Here is a 9,341-nt window from a genome sequence, read left to right as displayed (position 1 = left end):
GGTACAGTGTCTGCCTTGTTCACGCTGCTTCCAGCCTGGACACAGCGCCTGCGCACACGCGGTGCTCAGGAAGGGCCAAGAGAGGCCGCCGGCTGCCTCCCAGCTCTCAGGGATTCTCCAGGTGGGCCTCCCACTGCCTGCCCCTCATCCCTCGGGTCCCACGGCATCCCCATCCTGAGCCACTGCTCCCCCTGCCGTAAGATGGGGAGTGAGACGAGCCAGCTGGTGGGACCAGGGAGAACTCCTGCTTGGCATGAGCCCCTGAGAGTCAGTCAGGCCTCACTGGCCACAGTATTTCCTCTGTCCAGGCAGAGCTGGACCTGATTTCAGCAAAGGAAAGCCTTAGCTTGCCACCAGCTCACCTCTTGGGGAGGATGGGTGTCCTCAGGAACATGGAGAGGTCACTCAGTGGGCACCAGCCAGACCCGGAAAGCAGAGGCAGGGTGGGGTCTGGCAGGCCCAGCAGGAGCCAGGCTGGGCTGGGCCCAAAGGGCTCCTGACCTTCCTTCCGAAGGGGCCACTGTCCATCAGGAGTCAGTGACCCCACATGGGAGGACCTTGGAGCACTGCGCTGAGTGAGGAAGCCAGTCATAGCAGGCTCTGCACACACAGAGTGTCCAAACAGGCAAATCCACAGAGGCAGACAACAGAGCCCTGGCTGCCAGGCTGGGGGTGCGGGAGGCGGGGGTGCAGGACAGGGGCTGCCCTAGCAGTGCACGCACTACACTGTGCACGACACAGAGGGGGTGAGCACGGCCCCTTCACAAGGACGACATGCAGGTCCAGGAAGTGCTCCATAGTTTTACAAAGAGACGTGAAAGTCAATGGAAGTCCAGGAGGGAGCGGTGAAAACCTCCCTATGGAGACACTGAACGCTGTTCTGGTGATGGGCACACTGAAGGCCCGAGCGAAGCATCGTACGAGGTATTCATGTAACAAAAATATCAATACCTCCCTAAAATTTCAGATAAATAGATGACAGTCCTGGGTTCCTTCTGGGGTGATGGAGGCATTCTGAAATCCACTGTGGTGCTGTGCCCAACACTGTGAACACACCCAAAGCCGTCCGTCCACGGTGCCTTTCTAAGGGGGTGTTGAGGAGCGTATAAATGACATCTCAACGCAGCTATCTGAGGAACGAGGCACCTGGCAGGGCTGCAGAGAGGCCACTACCAGGGCTGTGGCACTGAGGCGCTCAGCTCTGTGGCGATGGGGGCTGGGGCGTCAGTGGAGACACACAGAGACCAGCAGCTTGCTCTGCTTATCTTTATTCTTAAGCCTAAAATAGATGGTGTCCCTTATTAAATTAGAGGGTGTGACTGTCGCCTTTACAAGGAGGTTGTGGGACACAGAGGCTAGTGAGCTGCCCATCATCTCTCTCCTTCTGGCCCACCCTGATCTCAGAAGTGGCCTGCCCGCTAATCTCTGAGGCAGTCTTTGCCTGCATACAGCAGAGGGCTTCGAACACAAGCCAGAGCCCCCTTTCCTGTGGAAAGCCCCTCCTGTCTCCCGCTGCAGTTTCTCACTGTGGCCACACATCCCAAGGGACACGGCAGACTGGCTGGTGAGGGGGACACAGGCAGCGCAGGAAGGAGGAACCAGTCCTTCCCTCAGCTCACTTTCCTGGTAAAATGCCAGGTTAGGTGAACCCACCCAACCTTCCACTGAAGAACAAAACTGCTGAAAACAATAGATAGATATCTATATATATATATATATTTTTTTTTTTTTGCGGTTTTTTTTTTTGGCTGGGGCTGGGTTTGAACCCACCACCTCCAGCATATGGGACGAGCGCCCTACTCCTTTGAGCCACAGGCACCACCCAACAACAGATTTTTTTTTTTTTTTTGTAGAGACAGAGTCTCACTTTATGGCCCTCGGTAGAGAGCCGTGGCCTCACACAGCTCACAGCAACCTCCAACTCCTGGGCTTAAGCGATTCTCTTGCCTCAGCCTTCCGAGTAGCTGGGACTACAGGCGCCCGCTACAATGCCCAGCTATTTTTTGTTGCAGTTTGGCCAGGGCTAGGTTTGAACCCGCCACCCTCGGTATATGGGGCCGGCGCCTTACCGACTGAGCCACAGGCGCCGCCCCAAACAATAGATATTTTTTAGACAAGGACTCACCCTATTGACCCAGATAGAATGCCTTGGTATCACCACAGCTCACAGCAACCTCAAAGTCTGGACTTTATCACGTCTGGCTAATTTTTCCGTTTTTGGTAGAGAAGGAGTCTTGCTCTTCCTCAGGCTGGTCTCAAGCTCGTGAGCTCAAGGGATCTTGCCACCTCGGCCTCGCAGAGTGGCAGAGTGCTAGGGTTACAGGCGTGAGCCACCATGTCTAGCTGAAAACAATAACTTTAAAAGCAAAGAAGTAACAAAAAAGCAAAGACTCATCAGGCCAGGGTCTAAGAGAGTCAGGACCTCAGTGAGGTGAGAGGTCCTGAGAGAGCTCTGGACTGAGGGCTTGTGGCAGAGCCATGTGGGCCCTCAGGCTTCAGTAGCTCCAAGCCCCACACAGAGACCCAGGTCCAGGCCCCACTTGACAAGGGGAGTCGGCAAGAGACCGTCCTCACAGAGCCAGAGCACAGAGAGCCACACTCTCAGGTAAACCAAAAACAAACTCACAGGTATACCAAAAACAAACCCAGCATGCTCCCACCTTGAGAGGCCACGGGGTGCTGAGCAGGGGGTGGGGTGGGGATGTGAACGTCACTGAAAATTGAGACCACAGGCCAGCTCTGTAGCACTTGCTCACATCTCCTGACAAATTAGAGAAACCTTCCTCAATGAGGTTAGACCCAGGTGATCCTGGCTCTGCGGTGACCAGTGCCCACAGATCCTCTCCAGAGAAATTCTCCTTCATCTTAGGCCTCAAAGACCCTCCACAATTACTTACCAAAAACAACCAGTAGGTCTCGGTACAAGTACAAAAGGGAACAAAACCCACTGACCAAGAAACAAGAGAAAAAACAGAGCAGAAACAGACCCACAAACCTCAGATACTAGAAAAATCAGGCACATATTGTAACACAACTATGCTCTCATGAAGCTTAAAGAAAGACGGGTCCGCTTGAAAAATCTATCATGCATAGGAAGATATTCAAAAAGTATCCGTTTGGTAGAAATAAGAATAAAGCTGAAAACGAAAATGTTTAACTTTTATTTTCATAGGATGTTCAACGAAAGGAGTATTGGTCAGAAAAAAATTACCAAGAATGCAGGAGAGAAGCAAGAAAGTGGGAAATATGTGTTCAGAGACACGTAGACGAGATCAAGGTCCCAAGCCGTTTAATCAGGTTCTCGAAGGCAAGAAAAGGAAACGGTGATTGAAGAGAGAAAGCCTGAGAATTTTACAGAGCTGATGGAACACACCAACCGCAGGTGCAAAAAAGCCCAAAGTACCCCAGGTAGGATTAACAAAAAGCCTGAACGCATCGGAGTGAAACTGCAGAAGCGGAGAGAAGTATCTTTGAACTGAGACAGACACGGGTCACTTTCTCAGAGGCGGGCTGACGTCGGACCTGTCAAACACGGGAACGAGAGAGAACCAGAGGCCCGTGACATGGCATCTCCGAGGAGCTGGTAGGAAATATTTGGCTGAAATATTTTCCAAGATAGGGCAAGATAAAGACATTTTCAGAAAGATAAAAACTGAGAAAGTTCAACAACAGAGGATCTCTGAGGATAAGCCTTTCATTCCAGGCACAAGAAAGGTGACTCCTTGGGGCCGTGCCTGTGGCTCAAGGGTAGGGCGCCGGCCCCATATACCAGAGGTGGTGGGTTCAAACCCGGCCCTGGCACAAAAAATAAAGAAGGTTATGTTAGACACAGTCCCTTTTTAGCCAGGCATCGTGGTGGGCGCCTGTAGTCCCAGCTACTCGGGAGGCTGAGGCAAGAGCTGGAGGTTGCTGTGAGCTGTGATGCCACAGCACTCTTCTGAGGGTGATAAAGTGAGACTCTATCTCTAAAAAAAAAAAAAGAGAGAGAGAGAGAAAGAAAGAAAGGTGACTCCAGAGAGAAAATCTGTAAGGGAGAAGATGAGACGGTCCGTGTGAAGGAACACTGGCTATAAAAATGGGATCATGTCTTGTGGGAAAGTAGAACAAGACAGGATCCAAACACATACAAGCTGGGGAGGGTAAACAGGAAGCCGAAGTGCTGTGTGACCACCTGCTGTCTGGGAGAGGATCCGGGCATTGATCAACCTTGTATCTCAATAAATATGATGGATGGTAGGGTTCCCCCAAAGCTCATGTCCACCCAGAACCTCAGGGTAAGGCCTTTTTAGAAATAGGGTCTTTGCAGATGCAATTAGTTAAGGATCAGGATAAGAGCACACTGGATTAGGATGGATCCTAAATTCTGTGAGCAGTGTCCTTATAGGCAGATGACACAGAGGCAGAGACTGGACTGATGTGGCTACCAGCCCAGGACGCCTGGGGTCAGCAGCAGCTGGAGGCCTGGGAGTGCATCCCTGCCCACTCCTCAATTGCAGGGTCCTGACCCCCAGGACCGTGAGGGAACGCATGCCTGTGCTCCCGGCCACCTGTCACAGCAGTCCTGAGAACTTCATACAGTAAGTTACAGGTGCTCATCACAACTGCTGGGTAAACCACCAAAAGCCTAGCAATAGTAAGTAGCATAATTTATAGACTAGTAGGGTAGAAATGGACATAAAAAGCACTTAAATCCAAAAGTAGACGATAACATAGAGAAAAACTAGTAACTGCTAACTGACAAGTAGGAGGTGGAGGATGTGAACCTAAATAGATGGGCTATGATGCTACTTTTAAGTGGACTGAACACACCAGTTAAGACAGAGCCTGGTAGACTGCAGGGAAAAGCAAACCACATGTGTTTACAGGGAATATCCAGAATGTAAGGGTCCATGCGGCTGGGAGCCAAGGGCCAACCAGGGAGCAGCAGCAAAACAAGGGGCCAGGCAAAATGCATCTGAAAGCAAAGTCAGCGCTGGGAACAGTCACCTCGTTACGAGGAAGAGCTCCGTTCACCAGGAAAAGAAAGCAGAGCGAGTTTGTATATACCTAGAACATAGCCTGAAAATGAAAGGTGAAAATCAAATGCCTCTAAGATATAAGCAGATCCACAGCCCAGTGGCAGAGCCCAGGAGACATGTGGAGACAGACAAGAGGGGAGGGAGAGGGTTAGAGTTTAACTCACAGCTCCGGTCACCTCCCCAAGAGCCTCCCTCGGCACACACAAATCACCTGGAGTAGTGCTCCCGCCAGCATGCCCAGGCTCACAGGTGCGCCCTGAGAGGATCTCAGGTGTGCCTTGAGAATCTTTAAAGATTGTTAATTAAAATCTTTTTGAAAGAAGTTCAAAGCACAATAAGTATATTCTTTTTTTTTTCATTCTTTTTTTTTGATCAACACAACTTTAAGTGCACCATGGAAGTTTAACTATAGGTGTAAGTGTGTTACGAGATAAAACAGGCTGAATAACACTGAGCTGGGAAGTTGTCTTGATCCCAAGGCGTAAGCAAACCTCAAATAATTTCAACATGAAATTGCCAGAAAATATTTTCTGCAAGATGGTTAGAAAATCCTCATATGCCTAAAAATTAACAAATACTCGTAAGTAACCCATTTTCAAAAATGCGTATAAGGAAAATTAGGAGTTGCTTTTATTGAATGCTCTGATTCATAAATATTATTAATACAAAATGCTACCCAGTGAAACTGCAGATAAAGTAGTACATTGAAGACATTTATAGTCATAAGGAATTATCTTAGAAAACAGGTTGAAAATAACTCAGCTAAATCCAGATCTCAAGAAGAAAAAGAAAGCAAAATAATTCCAAAGACGTAGAAGAAAAAAATGAACAAGTGAATAACATATGGAGAATTTAATAGAAAAGTATCCGCCAGAATTTTTAAAAAATCAAAGTTGGTTTGTTGAAAATAATCAAATTTACTAACTTCTGGCAAGACTAATCAAAAGAAAAAAACGCGGAAAGGCACAAATTACTAATACTGAGAAGAAAAAAAATTACCACATAAGGCAATTTTCTAATTAGATGACATTATAAGACTCATGCTAAAAAAGTTCTGACAAAATGAACATGTTCCTAGAAATGTACGACTGACTCAAGAAGAGAAAATCTAACTGGTCCTATCACCACTCAAAAACCCGATTCACTAGTCTGAAATCCTCTCACAGGTAAAATCTCAGGTCTAGGAAACTTCACCAGCTAATCCTCACGTTTCACAGATGATAGGAACAGAAGGCACACTGTCCCCAGGCTGACAAGGACATGGGAAGTGACTCTCACAGGCCAACCTCACTCACGAACAAAAAGGCAAATAAAATGTTACACATGACCAAGTTGGGTTTATCTAAGGAATGTTAGATGGACCAATTTAACATTCAAAAAACGTTTAATGCAATCTACTACATTAATAGGTTAAAGATAAAAATATACTCAGTGCATGCAGAAAAAGCCATTTGAATTCAGGCTAAAATGTTTTTCAGCAAATGAGAAATCAGAAGGAAGCCTCCCTCTTGAACCCAGTGGAGGAGATCTACCAAAAGCCTACAGCCATATCAGATTCTATAGGGAAACTTTAAAAACAGGGAGGGAACAAGGCAAAGATATCTGGTCCCCCTGGGGCTACCCCGTCTGGTACTGCAGGTCCTAGCCAGCACAGCAAGGCAAGAAAGGAAAGCTACCATCATTGAAAAGGACAAACCATGTCAGCATTCAGTGATACATGATTGTGCACACATGTATGTGCAGAGCAGCCAACAGACTTAGAAGTTCAGCAAACTTAAATTAATGCACATCATAGTCATGTTTCTACATAAAAGCAACGTTTATAAATAAAAGGACACCATTTATAATACCAGAAAAATACGAAATTCCTAGGAATACATCTACCAAAAGATGTTTGTGAAGAAAATAATCTGTGTTTGGAGAAAAATGTAAGACTTGAGCCATATTACAGAATACGGAAGTAAGCAATAAAATATGTTAATGGACTGGAAGACTCCCTATTGCAAACATGTGAACTGTCCCCAAAGTTGTCTATATATTCTGAGCAATTGGAACAAAACTTTTTTTTTTTTTTTTGGTAGAGACAGTCTCACTTTATCGCCCTGGGTAGAGTGTCACGGTATCACAGCTCACAGCAACCTCCAACTCCTGGGCTTAAGTGATTCTCTTGCCTCAACCTCCCGAGTAGTTGGGACTACAGGCACCTGCCACAACGCCCGGCTATTTTTGGGTTGCAGTTTGGCCGGGGCCAGGTCTGAACCTGCCAGCCTGCCACCCTCGGTATATGGAGCCAGCACCCTACCCACTGAGCCACAGGTGCTGCCCTGGAGTAAAACTTTTAAGAGAGTTGTCATTCATGGAATTTACAAAGTGATTCTAAAGAAATGTTTGTGTAATTGCAAAGGGCCATTCATAGCCAAAACATCCTGGAAGAAGGTAAAGCATCACAGAACCAGCCCTCTGAACATCAGGACATCTAACGAAGCTGTAACATTCGCAGCAATGGAGAATTGGAACAAGAACAGGTAGATCCCCAAGAAAATAAAATAGATTAAAATGAGACCCAGACACTGGTGTTTAACAGAGACGCCATCTGAGACCAGTGACTGGTTCCAGGACAACTGAATACTCACCCACACGGGGGACAGGCAATTGGGACCTGACCTCACACTTCACACAAAATCAGTCCCAGGTGGAACAAAGGCCTCTCTGCGGAAACAGAACTCTACAGCTGTAAGGAATTGACTTAGGACAGTGTGCCCTGTTCTTTGGAAGGATTTCTAAACAAGAAACCAACATCATTAACCATAAAGAAAAAGAAGATAAATGTCTCTGTTCATCAAAAGACACCATGAAAAAGCAGAAAGACAAGTCAGGGAGTGTGAAAAGCAGTTGTGAGCCCATAACCAACAAGTAATTCAGGATACAAACCCACAATAAACAAGCCCTATAACTTAGTATTTTAAAAAGGCAAAAATACCAGTACGAAAATGGGGGTGGAGGATGAACACACACTTTCAGAAAAAAGAACCCTTGGTGGCCAGTAAACACGTAAAAAGGAACTCTGTCACATCAGTAACTGAGCATTATGTCAACGTAATTGACAATATGTTATCATCACAACACCCCGTTACCCACCAGACCAACACAAATGTGGAATACTGGTGAGGTTTCAGAACAATGGGAATTCTCATGGAATGCTGATATATGCGTGTCAAATTGTAAAACTCACTCTGGAAAACAATTTGAAATCATTTGAATACATGGAAATTGCACAAACCATCCAGCCTGGGAGGGCCTCTCACACACCTACAGCAAGAAATCTGTGTGCACATCCACGGCCATTTCATTCAGAATATCCCAGCATGGAAATAACACAAATGAACTGTCACAGAATGAGACATTAGGCAACAGTGGAAAAGACAACACAGGTGACACTCACAAAAAGACACTGAACAAAACAGCAAAGCACAAAGAGTATTTACAGCAGGAGAGAGTTTGTATCAACATGTAGAGAAAATTATTTATGAAAAAAGACCACAAAGAAAAACAAAAGGCAAGACCAGAGGGCGGCGCCTGTGGCTCAGTGGGTAGGCAGTTGGCCTCATATACCGAGCGTGGCAGGTTCGAACCCGGTCCGGGCCAAACTGCAACAAAAAAATAGCCGGGCGTTGAGGCAAGTGCCTGTAGTCCCAGCTACTCCAGAGGCTGAGGCAAGAGAATCGCCTAAGCCCAGGAGTTGGAGGGCTGGAGGTTGCTGAGAGCTGTGACGCCACAGCACTCAAACAAGGGCGACAAAGTGAGACTCTGTAAGAATAAGGGGAAGGGGGAAAAGGAGGGGAGGGAGGGGGGAGGGGGGCGTTGGGAGGGGGATTGGTGGGATTACACCTGTGGTGCATCTTACAAGGGTATATGTGAAACTTAGTAAATGTGGAATGTAAATGTCTTAGCACAATAACTAAGAAAATGCCAGGAAGGCTATGTTAACCAGTATGATGAAAATGTGTCAAACGGTCTATGAAACTAGTGTATGGTGCCCCATGATCACATTAATGTACATAGCTATGATTTAATAAAAAAATAAATAAAAATAAAAATAATGGCAAGACCTGAGTTATCTCTGGGCAGGGATGGATAGGACCACTGATGGAGGAGGACAAGAGCCGCACCTTCAGTGGGGCAGGACTGTTTTTCTGGACCTGAGCGGCAGTGCAATATGTCCCCTCCAGGCAGCTGGAGACAAGGACCTGCTCCACCACTGGGGACCTGGGGCTCTCACCTCCCTTTCTGGTCCTTGGTTCCCTCATGTGTAAATGGAGAATG

General features: G+C 46.9%; 1 pseudogene; it reads left to right on the top strand.

Annotated features, from left to right (window-relative positions):
- Window positions 1–703: 703 nt before the first annotated feature.
- On the top strand, window positions 704–804 carry LOC128580118 (uncharacterized; annotated as a pseudogene).
- The last annotated feature ends 8,537 nt before the right edge of the window (window positions 805–9,341 follow it).

The sequence above is a fragment of the Nycticebus coucang genome, chromosome 2 (genome assembly GCF_027406575.1).
Source record: "Nycticebus coucang isolate mNycCou1 chromosome 2, mNycCou1.pri, whole genome shotgun sequence".
In the NCBI taxonomy this organism is placed as follows: domain Eukaryota; kingdom Metazoa; phylum Chordata; class Mammalia; order Primates; family Lorisidae; genus Nycticebus; species Nycticebus coucang.
The sequence above is the reverse complement of the archived record's forward strand: the minus strand, read 5'-3'. Positions and strand labels throughout refer to the sequence as shown.